Source organism: Argiope bruennichi, chromosome 6, assembly GCF_947563725.1.
Source record: "Argiope bruennichi chromosome 6, qqArgBrue1.1, whole genome shotgun sequence".
Lineage (NCBI taxonomy): Eukaryota > Metazoa > Arthropoda > Arachnida > Araneae > Araneidae > Argiope > Argiope bruennichi.
The window spans coordinates 2,913,740-2,936,634 of record NC_079156.1 but is presented as its reverse complement, the minus strand read 5'-3'; positions in this window follow the sequence as shown (position 1 = coordinate 2,936,634).

Sequence of the window (22,895 nt, the reverse complement as noted above, 5' to 3'; positions counted from 1 at the left end):
ACTTAAAACTTATTGCCGAGTCGTAATGAGAATCTTTGACCCTTCAGCAGCTCTCGAGGTACGAGTCTTGGTTGCTAGATCGGCACGGTGTGTCATTGTATTTTTCTGTTCTTCTGTTCGAATCTCGATATAGACAAATAATTTATAATTTTTCTTTTTTTTAAATAAATTTTATCTTTATTTCTCCATTATTCATAGAGTTACTATGAATCATTCCAAATCATATATTTCAAAACAATATTATAAATTTAATATATTTTTATATTTTATCGGAATTTTAAGAGTCAAGTTCCCGCACATGCGCAGAATCTATTAATTATATTAGCATTGAGCTTTTAAAACCAGATTTACACAATACTTAAAACTCATTGCCGAGTCGTAATGAGAATTTTTGACCCTTCAGAAGGTCTCGAGGTACGAGTCTTGGTGGCTAGATCGGCAGGTTGTGTCATTGTATTTTGCTGGTCTTCTGTTCGAATCTCGAAATCGAAAATAATTAATAATTTTTCTTTTTTTTAAATAAATTTTATCTATATTTCTCCATTATTCATAGCATTACTATGAATCATTCCAAATCATATTCAAAACAATATTATAAATTTATATTATTTCTATATTTTATCGGAATTTTAAGAGTCAAGTTCGCGCACATGCGCAGAATCTATTAATCTTCTTAGCATTGTGCTTTTAAAACCAGATTTACACAATACTTAAAACTTATTGCCGAGTCGTAATAAGAGTCTTTGACCATTCAGAAACTCTCGAGGTACGAGTCTTGGTGGCTAGATCGGCAGGGTGTGTCATTGTATTTTGCTGGTATTCTGTTCGAATCTCGAGATCGACAAATAATTTATAATTTTTCTTTTTTTTAAATAAATTTTATCTTTATTTCTCCATTATTCATAGAGTTACTATGAATCATTCCAAATCATATATTTCAAAACAATATTATAAATTTAATATATTTCTATATTTTATCGGAATTTTAAGAGTCAAGTTCCCGCACATGCGCAGAATCTATTAATTATCTTAGCATTGTGCTTTTAAAACCAGATTTACTCAATACTTAAAACTTATTGCCGAGTCGTAATGAGAATATTTGACCCTTCAGAAGCTCTCGAGGTACGAGACTTGGTGGCTAGATCGGCACGGTGTGTCATTGTATTTTGCTGGTCTTCTGTTCGAATCTCGAGATCGACAAATAATTTATAATTTTTCTTTTTTTAAATAAATTTTATCTTTATTTCTCTATTATTCATAGAGTTTTTATGAATCATTCCAAATCATATATTTCAAAACAATATTATAAATTTAAAATATTTCTATATTTTATCGGAATTTTAAGAGTCAAGTTCCCGCACATACGCAGAATCTATTAATTATCTTAGCATTGTGCTTTTAAAACCAGATTTACACAATACTTAAAACTTATTGATGAGTCGTAATGAGAATATTTGACCCTTCAGAAGCTCTCGAGGTACGAGTCTTGGTGGCTAGATCGGCAGGGTGTGTCATTGTATTTTGCTGGTCTTCTGTTCGAATCTCGAGATCGACAAATAATTTATAATTTTTCTTTTTTTTAAATAAATTTTATCTTTATTTCTCTATTATTCATAGAGTTTTTATGAATCATTCCAAATCATATATTTCAAAACAATATTATAAATTTAAAATATTTCTATATTTTATAGGAATTTTAAGAGTCAAGTTCCCGCACATACGCAGAATCTATTAATTATCTTAGCATTGTGCTTTTAAAACCAGATTTACACAATACTTAAAACTTATTGCCGAGTCGTAATGAGAATATTTGACCCTTCAGAAGCTCTCGAGGTACGAGTCTTGGTGGCTAGATCGGCACGGTGTGTCATTGTATTTTGCTGGTCTTCTGTTCGAATCTCGAGATCGACAAATAATTTATAATTTTTCTTTTTTTAAAATAAATTTTATCTTTATTTCTCTATTATTCATAGAGTTTTTATGAATCATTCCAAATCATATATTTCAAAACAATATTATAAATTTAAAATATTTCTATATTTTATCGGAATTTTAAGAGTCAAGTTCCCGCACATGCGCAGAATCTATTAATATTCTTAGCAGTGTGCTTTTAAAACCAGATTTACACAATACTTAAAACTTATTGCCGAGTCGTAATGAGAATCTTTGACCCTTCAGCAGCTCTCGAGGTACGAGTCTTGGTTGCTAGATCGGCACGGTGTGTCATTGTATTTTGCTGGTCTTCTGTTCGAATCTCGAGATCGAAAATAATTAATAATTTTTCTTTTTTTTAAATAAATTTTATCTATATTTCTCCATTATTCATAGCATTACTATGAATCATTCAAAATCATATTCAAAACAATATTATAAATTTATATTATTTCTATATTTTATCGGAATTTTAAGAGTCAAGTTCGCGCACATGCGCAGAATCTATTAATCTTCTTAGCATTGTGCTTTTAAAACCAGATTTACACAATACTTAAAACTTATTGCCGAGTCGTAATAAGAGTCTTTGACCCTTCAGAAGCTTTCGAGGTACGAGTCTTGGTGGCTAGATCGGCAGGGTGTGTCATTGTATTTTGCTGGTCTTCTGTTCGAATCTCGTTATCGACAAATAATTTATAATTTTTCCTTTTTTTAAATAAATTTTATCTTTATTTCTCCATTATTCATAGAGTTACTATGAATCATTCCAAATCATATATTTCAAAACAATATTATAAATTTAATATATTTCTATATTTTATCGGAATTTTAAGAGTCAAGTTCCCGCACATGCGCAGAATCTATTAATTATCTTAGCATTGTGCTTTTAAAACCAGATTTACTCAATACTTAAAACTTATTGCCGAGTCGTAATGAGAATATTTGACCCTTCAGAAGCTCTCGAGGTACGAGACTTGGTGGCTAGATCGGCACGGTGTGTCATTGTATTTTGCTGGTCTTCTGTTCGAATCTCGAGATCGACAAATAATTTATAATTTTTCTTTTTTTAAATAAATTTTATCTTTATTTCTCTATTATTCATAGAGTTTTTATGAATCATTCCAAATCATATATTTCAAAACAATATTATAAATTTAAAATATTTCTATATTTTATCGGAATTTTAAGAGTCAAGTTCCCGCACATACGCAGAATCTATTAATTATCTTAGCATTGTGCTTTTAAAACCAGATTTACACAATACTTAAAACTTATTGATGAGTCGTAATGAGAATATTTGACCCTTCAGAAGCTCTCGAGGTACGAGTCTTGGTGGCTAGATCGGCAGGGTGTGTCATTGTATTTTGCTGGTCTTCTGTTCGAATCTCGAGATCGACAAATAATTTATAATTTTTCTTTTTTTTAAATAAATTTTATCTTTATTTCTCTATTATTCATAGAGTTTTTATGAATCATTCCAAATCATATATTTCAAAACAATATTATAAATTTAAAATATTTCTATATTTTATAGGAATTTTAAGAGTCAAGTTCCCGCACATACGCAGAATCTATTAATTATCTTAGCATTGTGCTTTTAAAACCAGATTTACACAATACTTAAAACTTATTGCCGAGTCGTAATGAGAATATTTGACCCTTCAGAAGCTCTCGAGGTACGAGTCTTGGTGGCTAGATCGGCACGGTGTGTCATTGTATTTTGCTGGTCTTCTGTTCGAATCTCGAGATCGACAAATAATTTATAATTTTTCTTTTTTTTAAATAAATTTTATCTTTATTTCTCTATTATTCATAGAGTTTTTATGAATCATTCCAAATCATATATTTCAAAACAATATTATAAATTTAAAATATTTCTATATTTTATAGGAATTTTAAGAGTCAAGTTCCCGCACATACGCAGAATCTATTAATTATCTTAGCATTGTGCTTTTAAAACCAGATTTACACAATACTTAAAACTTATTGATGAGTCGTAATGAGAATATTTGACCCTTCAGAAGCTCTCGAGGTACGAGTCTTGGTGGCTAGATCAGCACGGTGTGTCATTGTATTTTGCTGGTCTTCTGTTCGAATCTCGAGATCGACAAATAATTTATAATTTTTCTTTTTTTTAAATAAATTTTATCTTTATTTCTCTATTATTCATAGAGTTTTTATGAATCATTCCAAATCATATATTTCAAAACAATATTATAAATTTAAAATATTTCTATATTTTATAGGAATTTTAAGAGTCAAGTTCCCGCACATACGCAGAATCTATTAATTATCTTAGCATTGTGCTTTTAAAACCAGATTTACACAATACTTAAAACTTATTGCCGAGTCGTAATGAGAATATTTGACCCTTCAGAAGCTCTCGAGGTACGAGTCTTGGTGGCTAGATCGGCAGGGTGTGTCATTGTATTTTGCTGGTCTTCTGTTCGAATCTCGAGATCGACAAATAATTTATAATTTTTCTTTTTTTTAAATAAATTTTATCTTTATTTCTCTATTATTCATAGAGTTTTTATGAATCATTCCAAATCATATATTTCAAAACAATATTATAAATTTAAAATATTTCTATATTTTATAGGAATTTTAAGAGTCAAGTTCCCGCACATACGCAGAATCTATTAATTATCTTAGCATTGTGCTTTTAAAACCAGATTTACACAATACTTAAAACTTATTGCCGAGTCGTAATGAGAATATTTGACCCTTCAGAAGCTCTCGAGGTACGAGTCTTGGTGGCTAGATCGGCACGGTGTGTCATTGTATTTTGCTGGTCTTCTGTTCGAATCTCGAGATCGACAAATAATTTATAATTTTTCTTTTTTTTAAATAAATTTTATCTTTATTTCTCTATTATTCATAGAGTTTTTATGAATCATTCCAAATCATATATTTCAAAACAATATTATAAATTTAAAATATTTCTATATTTTATAGGAATTTTAAGAGTCAAGTTCCCGCACATACGCAGAATCTATTAATTATCTTAGCATTGTGCTTTTAAAACCAGATTTACACAATACTTAAAACTTATTGATGAGTCGTAATGAGAATATTTGACCCTTCAGAAGCTCTCGAGGTACGAGTCTTGGTGGCTAGATCGGCAGGGTGTGTCATTGTATTTTGCTGGTCTTCTGTTCGAATCTCGAGATCGACAAATAATTTATAATTTTTCTTTTTTTTAAATAAATTTTATCTTTATTTCTCTATTATTCATAGAGTTTTTATGAATCATTCCAAATCATATATTTCAAAACAATATTATAAATTTAAAATATTTCTATATTTTATAGGAATTTTAAGAGTCAAGTTCCCGCACATACGCAGAATCTATTAATTATCTTAGCATTGTGCTTTTAAAACCAGATTTACACAATACTTAAAACTTATTGCCGAGTCGTAATGAGAATATTTGACCCTTCAGAAGCTCTCGAGGTACGAGTCTTGGTGGCTAGATCGGCACGGTGTGTCATTGTATTTTGCTGGTCTTCTGTTCGAATCTCGAGATCGACAAATAATTTATAATTTTTCTTTTTTTTAAATAAATTTTATCTTTATTTCTCTATTATTCATAGAGTTTTTATGAATCATTCCAAATCATATATTTCAAAACAATATTATAAATTTAAAATATTTCTATATTTTATAGGAATTTTAAGAGTCAAGTTCCCGCACATACGCAGAATCTATTAATTATCTTAGCATTGTGCTTTTAAAACCAGATTTACACAATACTTAAAACTTATTGATGAGTCGTAATGAGAATATTTGACCCTTCAGAAGCTCTCGAGGTACGAGTCTTGGTGGCTAGATCGGCACGGTGTGTCATTGTATTTTGCTGGTCTTCTGTTCGAATCTCGAGATCGACAAATAATTTATAATTTTTCTTTTTTTTAAATAAATTTTATCTTTATTTCTCTATTATTCATAGAGTTTTTATGAATCATTCCAAATCATATATTTCAAAACAATATTATAAATTTAAAATATTTCTATATTTTATCGGAATTTTAAGAGTCAAGTTCCGCACATGCGCAGAATCTATTAATATTCTTAGCAGTGTGCTTTTCAAACCAGATTTACACAATACTTAAAACTTATTGCCGAGTCGTAATGAGAATCTTTGACCCTTCAGCAGCTCTCGAGGTACGAGTCTTGGTTGCTAGATCGGCACGGTGTGTCATTGTATTTTTCTGTTCTTCTGTTCGAATCTCGATATAGACAAATAATTTATAATTTTTCTTTTTTTTAAATAAATTTTATCTTTATTTCTCCATTATTCATAGAGTTACTATGAATCATTCCAAATCATATATTTCAAAACAATATTATAAATTTAATATATTTTTATATTTTATCGGAATTTTAAGAGTCAAGTTCCCGCACATGCGCAGAATCTATTAATTATATTAGCATTGAGCTTTTAAAACCAGATTTACACAATACTTAAAACTCATTGCCGAGTCGTAATGAGAATCTTTGACCCTTCAGAAGGTCTCGAGGTACGAGTCTTGGTGGCTAGATCGGCAGGTTGTGTCATTGTATTTTGCTGGTCTTCTGTTCGAATCTCGAAATCGAAAATAATTAATAATTTTTCTTTTTTTTAAATAAATTTTATCTATATTTCTCCATTATTCATAGCATTACTATGAATCATTCCAAATCATATTCAAAACAATATTATAAATTTATATTATTTCTATATTTTATCGGAATTTTAAGAGTCAAGTTCGCGCACATGCGCAGAATCTATTAATCTTCTTAGCATTGTGCTTTTAAAACCAGATTTACACAATACTTAAAACTTATTGCCGAGTCGTAATAAGAGTCTTTGACCATTCAGAAACTCTCGAGGTACGAGTCTTGGTGGCTAGATCGGCAGGGTGTGTCATTGTATTTTGCTGGTATTCTGTTCGAATCTCGAGATCGACAAATAATTTATAATTTTTCTTTTTTTTAAATAAATTTTATCTTTATTTCTCCATTATTCATAGAGTTACTATGAATCATTCCAAATCATATATTTCAAAACAATATTATAAATTTAATATATTTCTATATTTTATCGGAATTTTAAGAGTCAAGTTCCCGCACATGCGCAGAATCTATTAATTATCTTAGCATTGTGCTTTTAAAACCAGATTTACTCAATACTTAAAACTTATTGCCGAGTCGTAATGAGAATATTTGACCCTTCAGAAGCTCTCGAGGTACGAGACTTGGTGGCTAGATCGGCACGGTGTGTCATTGTATTTTGCTGGTCTTCTGTTCGAATCTCGAGATCGACAAATAATTTATAATTTTTCTTTTTTTAAATAAATTTTATCTTTATTTCTCTATTATTCATAGAGTTTTTATGAATCATTCCAAATCATATATTTCAAAACAATATTATAAATTTAAAATATTTCTATATTTTATCGGAATTTTAAGAGTCAAGTTCCCGCACATGCGCAGAATCTATTAATATTCTTAGCAGTGTGCTTTTAAAACCAGATTTACACAATACTTAAAACTTATTGCCGAGTCGTAATGAGAATCTTTGACCCTTCAGCAGCTCTCGAGGTACGAGTCTTGGTTGCTAGATCGGCACGGTGTGTCATTGTATTTTTCTGTTCTTCTGTTCGAATCTCGATATAGACAAATAATTTATAATTTTTCTTTTTTTTAAAATAAATTTTATCTTTATTTCTCCATTATTCATAGAGTTACTATGAATCATTCTAAATCATATATTTCAAAACAATATTATAAATTTAATATATTTTTATATTTTATCGGAATTTTAAGAGTCAAGTTCCCGCACATGCGCAGAATCTATTAATTATCTTAGCATTGAGCTTTTAAAACCAGATTTACACAATACTTAAAACTCATTGTTGAGTCGTAATGAGAATCTTTGACCCTTCAGAAGGTCTCGAGGTACGAGTCTTAGTGGCTAGATCGGCAGGGTGTGTCATTGTATTTTGCTGGTCTTCTGTTCGAATCTAGAGATCGAAAATAATTAATAATTTTTCTTTTTTTTAAATAAATTTTATCTATATTTCTCCATTATTCATAGCGTTACTATGAATCATTCCAAATCATATTCAAAACAATATTATAAATTTAGATTATTTCTATATTTTATCGGAATTTTAAGAGTCAAGTTCGCGCACATGCGCAGAATCTATTAATCTTCTTAGCATTGTGCTTTTAAAACCAGATTTACACAATACTTAAAACTTATTGCCGAGTCGTAATAAGAGTCTTTGACCATTCAGAAACTCTCGAGGTACGAGTCTTGGTGGCTAGATCGGCAGGGTGTGTCATTGTATTTTGCTGGTCTTCTGTTCGAATCTCGAGATCGACAAATAATTTATAATTTTTCTTTTTTTTAAATAAATTTTATCTTTATTTCTCCATTATTCATAGAGTTACTATGAATCATTCCAAATCATATATTTCAAAACAATATTATAAATTTAAAATATTTCTATATTTTATCGGAATTTTAAGAGTCAAGTTCCCGCACATGCGCAGAATCTATTAATATTCTTAGCAGTGTGCTTTTAAAACCAGATTTACACAATACTTAAAACTTATTGCCGATTCGTAATAAGAGTCTTTTACCATTCAGAAACTCTCGAGGTACGAGTCTTGGTGGCTAGATCGGCAGGTTGTGTCATTGTATTTTGCTGTTCTTCTGTTCGAATCTCGATATCGACAAATAATTTATAATTTTTCTTTTTTTTTAAATAAATTTTATCTTTATTTCTCCATTATTCATAGAGTTACTATGAATCATTCCAAATCATATATTTCAAAACAATATTATAAATTTAAAATATTTCTATATTTTATAGGAATTTTAAGAGTTAAGTTCCCGCACATGCGCAGAATCTATTAATATTCTTAGCATTATGCTTTTAAAACCAGATTTACACAATACTTAATACTTATTGCCGAGTCGTAATGAGAATCTTTGACCCTTCAGAAGCTCTCGAGGTACGAGTCTTGGTGGCTAGATCGGCAGGATGTGTCATTTTATTTTGCTGGTATTCTGTTCGAATCTCGAGATCGACAAATAATTTATAAATTTTCTCTTTTTTAAATAAATTTTATCTTTATTTCTCCATTATTCATAGAGTTACTATGAATCATTCCAAATCATATATTTCAAAACAATATTATAAATTTAAAATATTTCTATATTTTATCGGAATTTTAAGAGTCAAGTTCGCACACATGCGCAGAATCTATTAATCTTCTTAGCATTGTGCTTTTAAAACCAAATTTACACAATACTTAATACTTATTGCCGAGTCGTAATGAGAATCTTTGACCCTTCAGAAGCTCTCGAGGTACGAGTCTTGGTGGCTAGATCGGCAGGATGTGTCATTTTATTTTGCTGGTATTCTGTTCGAATCTCGAGATCGACAAATAATTTATAATTTTTCTCTTTTTTAAATAAATTTTATTTTTATTTCTCCATTATTCATAGAGTTACTATGAATCATTCCAAATCATATATTTCAAAACAATATTATAAATTTAAAATATGTCTATATTTTATCGGAATTTTAAGAATCAAGTTCCCGCACATGCGCAGAATCTATTAATATTCTTAGCATTGTGCTTTTAAAACCAGATTTACACAATACTTAATACTTATTGCCGAGTCGTAATGAGAATCTTTGACCCTTCAGAAGCTCTCGAGGTACGAGTCTTGGTGGCTAGATCGGCAGGATGTGTCATTTTATTTTGCTGGTATTCTGTTCGAATCTCGAGATCAACAAATAATTTATAATTTTTCTCTTTTTTTAAATAAATTTTATCTATATTTCTCCATTATTCATAGCGTTACTCTGAATCATTCCAAATCATATATTTCAAAACAATATTATAAATTAAAAATATTTCTATATTTTATCGGAATTTTAAGAGTCAAGTTCGCACACATGCGCAGAATCTATTAATCTTCTTAGCATGGTGCTTTTAAAACCAGATTTACACAATACTTAAAACTTATTGCCGAGTCGTAATAAGAGTCTTTGACCATTCAGAAACTCTCGAGGTACGAGTCTTGGTGGCTAGATCGGCAGGGTGTGTCATTGTATTTTGCTGGTCTTCTGTTCGAATCTCGAGATCGACAAATAATTTATAATTTTTCTTTTTTTTAAATAAATTTTATCTATATTTCTCCATTATTCATAGCGTTACTATGAATCATTCCAAATCATATATTTCAAAACAATATTATAAATTTAAAATATGTCTATATTTTATCGGAATTTTAAGAATCAAGTTCCCGCACATGCGCAGAATCTATTAATATTCTTAGCATTGTGCTTTTAAAACCAGATTTACACAATACTTAATACTTATTGCCGAGTCGTAATGAGAATCTTTGACCCTTCAGAAGCTCTCGAGGTACGAGTCTTGGTGGCTAGATCGGCAGGATGTGTCATTTTATTTTGCTGGTATTCTGTTCGAATCTCGAGATCGACAAATAATTTATAATTTTTCTCTTTTTTAAATAAATTTTATCTTTATTTCTCCATTATTCATAGAGTTACTATGAATCATTCCAAATCATATATTTCAAAACAATATTATAAATTTAAAATATTTCTATATTTTATCGGAATTTTAAGAGTCAGGTTCCCGCACATGCGCAGAATCTATTAATATTCTTAGCATTGTGCTTTAAAAACCAGATTTACACAATACTTAAAACTTATTGCCGAATCGTAATAAGAATCTTTGACACTTCAGAAGCTCTCGAGGTACGGGTCTTGGTGGCTAGATCGGCAGGGTGTGTCATTGTATTTTGCTGGTCTTCTGTTCGAATCTCGAGATCGACAAATAATTTATAATTATTTTTTTTTTAATTTTATCTATATTTTTCCATTATTCATAGAGTTACTATCAATCATTCCAAATCATATATTTCAAAACAATATTATAAATTTAAAATATTTCTATATTTTATCGGAATTTTAAGAGTCAAGTTCCCGCATATGCGCAGAATCTATTAATATTCTTAGCATTCTGCTTTTAAAACCAGATTTACACAATACGTAACTTATTGCCGAGTCGTAATGAGAATTTTTGACCCTTCAGAAGCTGTCGAGGTACGAGTCTTGGTGGCTAGATCGGCAGGGTGTGTCATTGTATTTTGCTGGTCTTCTGTTCGAATCTCGAGATCGACAAATAATTTATAATTTTTCTTTTTTTAAAATAAATTTTATCTTTATTTCGCCATTATTCATAGAGTTTTTATGAATCATTAAAAATCATATATTTCAAAACAATATTATAAATTTAAAATATTTCTATATTTTATCGGAATTTTAAGAGTCAAGTTCCCGCACATGCGCAGAATCTATAAATATTCTTAGTATTGTGCTTTTAAAACCAGATATACACAATACTTAAAACTTATTGCCGAGTCATAATGAGAATATTTGACCCTTCAGAAGCTCTCGAGGTACGAGTCTTGGTGGCTAGATCGGCAGGGTGTGTCATTGTATTTTGCTGGTCTTCTGTTCGAATCTCGAGATCGACAAATAATTTATAATTTTTCTTTTTTTTAAATAAATTTTATCTTTATTTCGCCATTATTCATAGAGTTTTTATGAATCATTAAAAATCATATATTTCAAAACAATATTATAAATTTAAAATATTTGTATATTTTATCGGAATTTTAAGAGTCAATTTCCCGCACATGCGCAGAATCTATTAATATTCTTAGCATTGTGCTTTTAAAACCAGATTTACACAATACTTAAAACTTATTGCTGAGTCGTAATGAGAATCTTTGACCCTTCAGAAGCTCTCGAGGCAAGCGTCTTGGTGGCTAGATCGGCAGTGTGTGTCATTGTATCTTGCTGGTCTTCTGTTCGAATCTCGAGATCGACAAAGATTTTATAATTTTTCTTTTTTTTAAATAAATTTTATCTATATTTCTCCATTATTCATAGAGTTACTATGAATCATTCCAAATCATATATTTCAAAACAATATTATAAATTTAAAATATTTCTATATTTTATCGGAATTTTAAGAGTCAAGTTCCCGCACATGCGCAGAATCTATAAATATTCTTAGTATTGTGCTTTTAAAACCAGATATACACAATACTTAAAACTTATTGCCGAGTCATAATGAGAATATTTGACCCTTCAGAAGCTCTCGAGGTACGAGTCTTGGTGGCTAGATCGGCAGGGTGTGTCATTGTATTTTGCTGGTCTTCTGTTCGAATCTCGAGATCGACAAATAATTTATAATTTTTCTTTTTTTTTAATAAATTTTATCTTTATTTCGCCATTATTCATAGAGTTTTTATGAATCATTAAAAATCATATATTTCAAAACAATATTATAAATTTAAAATATTTGTATATTTTATCGGAATTTTAAGAGTCAATTTCCCGCACATGCGCAGAATCTATTAATATTCTTAGCATTGTGCTTTTAAAACCAGATTTACACAATTCTTAAAACTTATTGCCGAGTCGTAATGAGAAACTTTGACCCTTCAGAAGCTCTCGAGGTACGCGTCTTGGTGGCTAGATCGGCAGGGTGTGTCATTGTATTTTGCTGGTCTTCTGTTCGAATCTCGAGATCGACAAAGATTTTATAATTTTTCTTTTCTTTTAAATAAATTTTTATCTTTATTTTTCCATTATTCATAGAGTTACTATGAATCAATCCAAATCATATATTTCAAAACAATATTATAAATTTAAAATATTTCTATATTTTATCCGAATTTTAAGAGTCAAGTTCCCGCACATGCGCAGAATCTATTAATCTTCTTAGCATTGTGCTTTTAAAACCAGATTTACACAATACTTAAAACTTATTGCCTAGTCGTAATAAGAGTCTTTGACCATTCAGAAACTCTCGAGGTACGAGTCTTGGTAGCTAGATCGGCAGGGTGTGTCATTGTATTTTGCTGGTCTTCTGTTTGAATCTCGAGATCGACAAATAATTTATAATTTTTCTTTTTTTTAAATAAATTTTATCTTTATTTCTCCATTATTCATAGAGTTACTAGGAATCATTCCAAATCATATATTTCAAAACAATATTATAAATTTAATATATTTCTATATTTTATCGGAATTTTAAGAGTCAAGTTCCCGCACATGCGCAGAATCTATTAATATTCTTAGCAGTGTGCTTTTAAAACCAGATTTACACAATACTTAAAACTTATTGCCGAGTCGTAATGAGAATCTCTGACCCTTCAGCAGCTCTCGAGGTACGAGTCTTGGTGGCTAGATCGGCAGGGTGTGTCATTGTATTTTGCTGGTCTTCTGTTCGAATCTCGAGATCGACAAATAATTTATAATTTTTCTTTTTTTTAAATAAATTTTATCTATATTTCTCCATTATTCATAGCGTTACTATGAATCATTCCAAATCATATATTTCAAAACAATATTATAAATTTAAAATATGTCTATATTTTATCGGAATTTTAAGAATCAAGTTCCCGCACATGCGCAGAATCTATTAATATTCTTAGCATTGTGCTTTTAAAACCAGATTTACACAATACTTAATACTTATTGCCGAGTCGTAATGAGAATCTTTGACCCTTCAGAAGCTCTCGAGGTACGAGTCTTGGTAGCTAGATCGGCAGGATGTGTCATTTTATTTTGCTGGTATTCTGTTCGAATCTCGAGATCGACAAATAATTTATAATTTTTCTCTTTTTTAAATAAATTTTATCTTTATTTCTCCATTATTCATAGAGTTACTATGAATCATTCCAAATCATATATTTCAAAACAATATTATAAATTTAAAATATTTCTATATTTTATCGGAATTTTAAGAGTCAAGTTCCCGCACATGCGCAGAATCTATTAATATTCTTAGCAGTGTGCTTTTAAAACCAGATTTACACAATACTTAAAACTTATTGCCGAGTCGTAATGAGAATCTTTGACCCTTCAGCAGCTCTCGAGGTGCGAGTCTTGGTGGCTAGATTGGCAGGGTGTGTCATTGTATTTTGCTGGTCTTCTGTTCGAATCTCGAGATCGACAAATAATTTATAATTTTTCTTTTTTTTAAATAAATTTTATCTTTATTTCTCCATTATTCATAGAGTTTTTATGAATCATTCCAAATCATATATTTCAAAACAATATTATAAATTTAAAATATTTCTATATTTTATCGGAATTTTAAGAGTCAAGTTTCCGCACATGCGCAGAATCTATTAATATTGTTAGCATTGTACTTTTAAAACCAGATTTACACAATACTTAAAACTTATTGCTGAGTCGTAATGAGAATCTTTGACCCTTCAGAAGCTCTCGTGGCACGCGTCTTGGTGGCTAGATCGGCAGGGTGTTTCATTGTATTTTGCTGGTCTTCTGTTCGAAACTCGAGATGGACAAAGATTTTATAATTTTTCTTTTTTTAAAATAAATTTTATCTTTATTTCTCCATTATTCATAGAGTTACTATGAATCATTCCAAATCATATATTTCAAAACAATATTATAAATTTAAAATATGTCTATATTTTATCGGAATTTTAAGAATCAAGTTCCCGCACATGCGCAGAATCTATTAATATTCTTAGCATTGTGCTTTTAAAACCAGATTTACACAATACTTAATACTTATTGCCGAGTCGTAATGAGAATCTTTGACCCTTCAGAAGCTCTCGAGGTACGAGTCTTGGTGGCTAGATCGGCAGGATGTGTCATTTTATTTTGCTGGTATTCTGTTCGAATCTCGAGATCGACAAATAATTTATAATTTTTCTCTTTTTTAAATAAATTTTATCTTTATTTCTCCATTATTCATAGCGTTACTATGAATCATTCCAAATCATATATTTCAAAGCAATATTATAAATTTAAAATATTTCTATATTTTATCGGAATTTTAAGAGTCAAGTTCCCGCACATGCGCAGAATCTATTAATATTCTTAGCATTGTGCTTTTAAAACCAGATTTACACAATACTTAAAACTTATTGCCGAATCGTAATAAGAATCTTTGACACTTCAGAAGCTCTCGAGGTACGGGTCTTGGTGGCTAGATCGGCAGGGTGTGTCATTGTATTTTGCTGGTCTTCTGTTCGAATCTCGAGATCGACAAATAATTTATAATTATTTTTTTTTTAATTTTATCTATATTTTTCCATTATTCATAGAGTTACTATCAATCATTCCAAATCATATATTTCAAAACAATATTATAAATTTAAAATATTTCTATATTTTATCGGAATTTTAAGAGTCAAGTTCCCGCATATGCGCAGAATCTATTAATATTCTTAGCATTCTGCTTTTAAAACCAGATTTACACAATACGTAACTTATTGCCGAGTCGTAATGAGAATATTTGACCCTTCAGAAGCTCTCGAGGTACGAGTCTTGGTGGCTAGATCGGCAGGGTGTGTCGTTGTATTTTGCTGGTCTTCTGTTCGAATCTCGAGATCGACAAATAATTTATAATTTTTCTTTTTTTTAAATAAATTTTATTTTTATTTCTCCATTATAAATAGAGTTACTATGAATCATTTAAAATCATATATTTCAAAACAATATTATAAATTTAAAATATTTCTATATTTTATCGGAATTTTAAGACTCAAGTTCCCGCACATGCGCAGAATCTATTAATATTCTTAGCATTGTGCTTTTAAAACCAGACTTACACAATACTTAAAACTTATTGCTGAGTCGTAATGAGAATCTTTGACTCTTCAGAAGCTCTCGGGGCAAGCGTCTTGGTGGCTAGATCGGCAGTGTGTGTCATTGTATCTTGCTGGTCTTCTGTTCGAATCTCGAGATCGACAAAGATTTTATAATTTTTCTTTTTTTTAAATAAATTTTATCTATATTTCTCCATTATTCATAGAGTTACTATGAATCATTCCAAATCATATATTTCAAAACAATATTATAAATTTAAAATATTTCTATATTTTATCGGAATTTTAAGAGTCAAGTTCGCGCACATGCGCAGAATCTATTAATCTTCTTAGCATTGTGCTTTTAAAACCAGATTTACACAATACTTAAAACTTATTGCCTAGTCGTAATAAGAGTCTTTGACCATTCAGAAACTCTCGAGGTACGAGTCTTGGTAGCTAGATTGGCAGGGTGTGTCATTGTATTTTGCTGGTCTTCTGTTTGAATCTCGAGATCGACAAATAATTTATAATTTTTCTTTTTTTTAAATAAATTTTATCTTTATTTCTCCATTATTCATAGAGTTACTAGGAATCATTCCAAATCATATATTTCAAAACAATATTATAAATTTAATATATTTCTATATTTTATCGGAATTTTAAGAGTCAAGTTCCCGCACATGCGCAGAATCTATTAATATTCTTAGCAGTGTGCTTTTAAAACCAGATTTACACAATACTTAAAACTTATTGCCGAGTCGTAATGAGAATCTTTGACCCTACAGCAGCTCTCGAGGTACGAGTCTTGGTGGCTAGATCGGCAGGGTGTGTCATTGTATTTTGCTGGTCTTCTGTTCGAATCTCGAGATCGACAAATAATTTATAATTTTTCTTTTTTTTAAATAAATTTTATCTATATTTCTCCATTATTCATAGCGTTACTATGAATCATTCCAAATCATATATTTCAAAACAATATTATAAATTTAAAATATGTCTATATTTTATCGGAATTTTAAGAATCAAGTTCCCGCACATGCGCAGAATCTATTAATATTCTTAGCATTGTGCTTTTAAAACCAGATTTACACAATTCTTAAAACTTATTGCCGAGTCGTAATGAGAAACTTTGACCCTTCAGAAGCTCTCGAGGTACGCGTCTTGGTGGCTAGATCGGCAGGGTGTGTCATTGTATTTTGCTGGTCTTCTGTTCGAATCTCGAGATCGACAAAGATTTTATAATTTTTCTTTTTTTTTAAATAAATTTTATCTTTATTTTTCCATTATTCATAGAGTTACTATGAATCATTCCAAATCATATATTTCAAAACAATATTATAAATTTAAAATATTTCTATATTTTATCGGAATTTTAAGAGTCAAGTTCGCGCACATGCGCAGAATCTATTAATCTTCTTAGCATTGTGCTTTTAAAACCAGATTTACACAATACTTAAAACTTATTGCCTAGTCGTAATAAGAGTCTTTGACCATTCAGAAACTCTCGAGGTACGAGTCTTGGTAGCTAGATTGGCAGGGTGTGTCATTGTATTTTGCTGGTCTTCTGTTTGAATCTCGAGATCGACAAATAATTTATAATTTTGCTTTTTTTTAAATAAATTTTATCTTTATTTCTCCATTATTCATAGAGTTACTAGGAATCATTCCAAATCATATATTTCAAAACAATATTATAAATTTAATATATTTCTATATTTTATCGGAATTTTAAGAGTCAAGTTCCCGCACATGCGCAGAATCTATTAATATTCTTAGCAGTGTGCTTTTAAAACCAGATTTACACAATACTTAAAACTTATTGCCGAGTCGTAATGAGAATCTTTGACCCTTCAGCAGCTCTCGAGGTACGAGTCTTGGTGGCTAGATCGGCAGGGTGTGTCATTGTATTTCGCTGGTCTTCTGTTCGAATCTCGAGATCGACAAATAATTTATAATTTTTCTTTTTTTTAAATAAATTTTATCTATATTTCTCCATTATTCATAGCGTTACTATGAATCATTCCAAATCATATATTTCAAAACAATATTATAAATTTAAAATATGTCTATATTTTATCGGAATTTTAAGAATCAAGTTCCCGCACATGCGCAGAATCTATTAATATTCTTAGCATTGTGCTTTTAAAACCAGATTTACACAATACTTAATACTTATTGCCGAGTCGTAATGAGAATCTTTGACCCTTCAGAAGCTCTCTAGGTACGAGTCTTGGTGGCTAGATCGGCAGGATGTGTCATTTTATTTTGCTGGTATTCTGTTCGAATCTCGAGATCGACAAATAATTTATAATTTTTCTCTTTTTTAAATAAATTTTATCTTTATTTCTCCATTATTCATAGAGTTACTATGAATTATTCCAAATCATATATTTCAAAACAATATTATAAATTTAAAATATTTCTATATTTTATCAGAATTTTAAGAGTCAAGTTCCCGCACATGCGCAGAATCTATTAATATTCTTAGCAGTGTGCTTTTAAAACCAGATTTACACAATACTTAAAACTTATTGCCGAGTCGTAATGAGAATCTTTGACCCTTCAGCAGCTCTCTAGGTGCGAGTCTTGGTGGCTAGATTGGCAGGGTGTGTCATTGTATTTTGCTGGTCTTCTGTTCAAATCTCGAGATCGACAAATAATTTATAATTTTTCTTTTTTTTAAATAAATTTTATCTATATTTCTCCATTATTCATAGCGTTATTATGAATCATTCCAAATCATATATTTCAAAACAATATTATAAATTTAAAATATGTCTATATTTTATCGGAATTTTAAGAATCAAGTTCCCGCACATGCGCAGAATCTATTAATATTCTTAGCATTGTGCTTTTAAAACCAGATTTACACAATACTTAATACTTATTGCCGAGTCGTAATGAGAATCTTTGACCCTTCAGAAGCTCTCGAGGTACGAGTCTTGGTGGCTAGATCGGCAGGATGTGTCATTTTATTTTGCTGGTATTCTGTTCGAATCTCGAGATCGACAAATAATTTATAATTTTTCTCTTTTTTAAATAAATTTTATCTTTATTTCTTCATTATTCATAGCGTTACTATGAATCATTCCAAATCATATATTTCAAAGCAATATTATAAATTTAAAATATTTCTATATTTTATCGGAATTTTAAGAGTCAAGTTCCCGCACATGCGCAGAATCTATTAATAATCTTAGCATTGTGCTTTTAAAACCAGATTTACACAATACTTAAAACTTATTGCCGAATCGTAATAAGAATCTTTGACACTTCAGAAGCTCTCGAGGTACGAGTCTTGGTGGCTAGATCGGCAGGGTGTGTCATTGTATTTTGCTGGTCTTCTGTTCGAATCTCGAGATCGACAAATAATTTATAATTATTTTTTTTTTAATTTTATCTATATTTTTCCATTATTCATAGAGTTACTATCAATCATTCCAAATCATATATTTCAAAACAATATTATAAATTTAAAATATTTCTATATTTTATCGGAATTTTAAGAGTCAAGTTCCCGCATATGCGCAGAATCTATTAATATTCTTAGCAGTGTGCTTTTAAAACCAGATTTACACAATACTTAAAACTTATTGCCGAGTCGTAATGAGAATCTTTGACCCTTCAGCAGCTCTCGAGGTACGAGTCTTGGTGGCTAGATCGGCAGGGTGTGTCATTGTATTTTGCTGGTCTTCTGTTCGAATCTCGAGATCGACAAATAATTTATAATTTTTCTTTTTTTTAAATAAATTTTATCTATATTTCTCCATTATTCATAGCGTTACTATGAATCATTCCAAATCATATATTTCAAAACAATATTATAAATTTAAAATATGTCTATATTTTATCGGAATTTTAAGAATCAAGTTCCCGCACATGCGCAGAATCTATTAATATTCTTAGCATTGTGCTTTTAAAACCAGATTTACACAATACTTAATACTTATTGCCGAGTCGTAATGAGAATCTTTGACCCTTCAGAAGCTCTCGAGGTACGAGTCTTGGTGGCTAGATCGGCAGGATGTGTCATTTTATTTTGCTGGTATTCTCTTCGAATCTCGAGATCGACAAATAATTTATAATTTTTCTCTTTTTTAAATAAATTTTATCTTTATTTCTCCATTATTCATAGAGTTACTATGAATTATTCCAAATCATATATTTCAAAACAATATTATAAATTTAAAATATTTCTATATTTTATCGGAATTTTAAGAGTCAAGTTCCCGCACATGCGCAGAATCTATTAATATTCTTAGCAGTGTGCTTTTAAAACCAGATTTACACAATACTTAAAACTTATTGCCGAGTCGTAATGAGAATCTTTGACCCTTCAGCAGCTCTCGAGGTGCGAGTCTTGGTGGCTAGATTGGCAGGGTGTGTCATTGTATTTTGCTGGTCTTCTGTTCAAATCTCGAGATCGACAAATAATTTATAATTTTTCTTTTTTTTAAATAAATTTTATCTATATTTCTCCATTATTCATAGCGTTATTATGAATCATTCCAAATCATATATTTCAAAACAATATTATAAATTTAAAATATGTCTATATTTTATCGGAATTTTAAGAATCAAGTTCCCGCACATGCGCAGAATCTATTAATATTCTTAGCATTGTGCTTTTAAAACCAGATTTACACAATACTTAATACTTATTGCCGAGTCGTAATGAGAATCTTTGACCCTTCAGAAGCTCTCGAGGTACGAGTCTTGGTGGCTAGATCGGCAGGATGTGTCATTTTATTTTGCTGGTATTCTGTTCGAATCTCGAGATCGACAAATAATTTATAATTTTTCTCTTTTTTAAATAAATTTTATCTTTATTTCTTCATTATTCATAGCGTTACTATGAATCATTCCAAATCATATATTTCAAAGCAATATTATAAATTTAAAATATTTCTATATTTTATCGGAATTTTAAGAGTCAAGTTCCCGCACATGCGCAGAATCTATTAATATTCTTAGCATTGTGCTTTTAAAACCAGATTTACACAATACTTAAAACTTATTGCCGAATCGTAATAAGAATCTTTGACACTTCAGAAGCTCTCGAGGTACGAGTCTTGGTGGCTAGATCGGCAGGGTGTGTCATTGTATTTTGCTGGTCTTCTGTTCGAATCTCGAGATCGACAAATAATTTATAATTATTTTTTTTTTAATTTTATCTATATTTTTCCATTATTCATAGAGTTACTATCAATCATTCCAAATCATATATTTCAAAACAATATTATAAATTTAAAATATTTCTATATTTTATCGGAATTTTAAGAGTCAAGTTCCCGCATATGCGCAGAATCTATTAATATTCTTAGCATTCTGCTTTTAAAACCAGATTTACACAATACTTAACTTATTGCCGAGTCGTAATGAGAATTTTTGACCCTTCAGAAGCTCTCGAGGTACGAGTCTTGGTGGCTAGATCGGCAGGGTGTGTCGTTGTATTTTGCTGGTCTTCTGTTCGAATCTCGAGATCGACAAATAATTTATAATTTTTCTTTTTTTTAAATAAATTTTATTTTTATTTCTCCATTATTCATAGAGTTACTATGAATCATTTAAAATCATATATTTCAAAACAATATTATAAATTTAAAATATTTCTATATTTTATCGGAATTTTAAGACTCAAGTTCCCGCACATGCGCAGAATCTATTAATATTCTTAGCATTGTGCTTTTAAAACCAGACTTACACAATACTTAAAACTTATTGCTGAGTCGTAATGAGAATCTTTGACCCTTCAGAAGCTCTCGAGGCAAGCGTCTTGGTGGCTAGATCGGCAGTGTGTGTCATTGTATCTTGCTGGTCTTCTGTTCGAATCTCGAGATCGACAAAGATTTTATAATTTTTCTTTTTTTTAAATAAATTTTATCTATATTTCTCCATTATTCATAGAGTTACTATGAATCATTCCAAATCATATATTTCAAAACAATATTATAAATTTAAAATATTTCTATATTTTATCGGAATTTTAAGAGTCAAGTTCCCGCACATGCGCAGAATCTATAAATATTCTTAGTATTGTGCTTTTAAAACCAGATATACACAATACTTAAAACTTATTGCCGAGTCATAATGAGAATATTTTACCCTTCAGAAGCTCTCGAGGTACGAGTCTTGGTGGCTAGATCGGCAGGGTGTGTCATTGTATTTTGCTGGTCTTCTGTTCGAATCTCGAGATCGACAAATAATTTATAATTTTTCTTTTTTTTAAATAAATTTTATCTTTATTTCGCCATTATTCATAGAGTTTTTATGAATCATTAAAAATCATATATTTCAAAACAATATTATAAATTTAAAATATTTGTATATTTTATCGGAATTTTAAGAGTCAATTTCCCGCACATGCGCAGAATCTATTAATATTCTTAGCATTGTGCTTTTAAAACCAGATTTACACAATACTTAAAACTTATTGCCGAGTCGTAAAGGGAATCTTTGACGATTCAAAAGGTCTCGAGGTACGCGTCTTGGTGGCTAGATCGGCAGGGTGTGTCATTGTATTTTGCTGGTCTTCTGTTCGAATCTCGAGATCGACAAAGATTTTATAATTTTTCTTTTTTTTTAAATAAATTTTATCTTTATTTTTCCATTATTCATAGAGTTTTTATGAATCATTAAAAATCATATATTTCAAAACAATATTATAAATTTAAAATATTTCTATATTTTATCGGAATTTTAAGAGTCATGTTCCCGCCCATGCGCAAATCTATTAATATTCTTAGCATTGTGCTTTTAAAACCAGATTTACACATTAATTAAAACTTTTTGCCGAGTCGTAATTAGAATCTTTGACCCTTCAGAAGCTCTCGAGGTACGCGTCTTGGTGGCTAGATCGGCAGTGTGTGGCATTGTATTTTGCTGGTCTTCTGTTCGAATCTCGAGATCGACAAAGATTTTATAATTTTTCTTTTTTTAAAATAAATTTTATCTATATTTCTCAATTATTCATAGAGTTACTATGAATCATTCCAAATCATATATTTCAAAACAATATTATAAATTTAAAATATTTCTATATTTTATCGGAATTTTAAGAGTCAAGTTCCCGCACATGCGCAGAATCTATTAATATTCTTAGCATTGTGCTTTTAAAACCAGATTTACACAATACTTAAAACTTATTGCCGAGTCGTAATTAGAATCTTTGACCCTTCAGAAGCTCTCGAGGTACGCGTCTTGGTGGCTATATCGGCAGGGTGTGTCATTGTATTTTGCTGGTCTTCTGTTCGAATCTCGAGATCGACAAAGATTTTATAATTTTTCT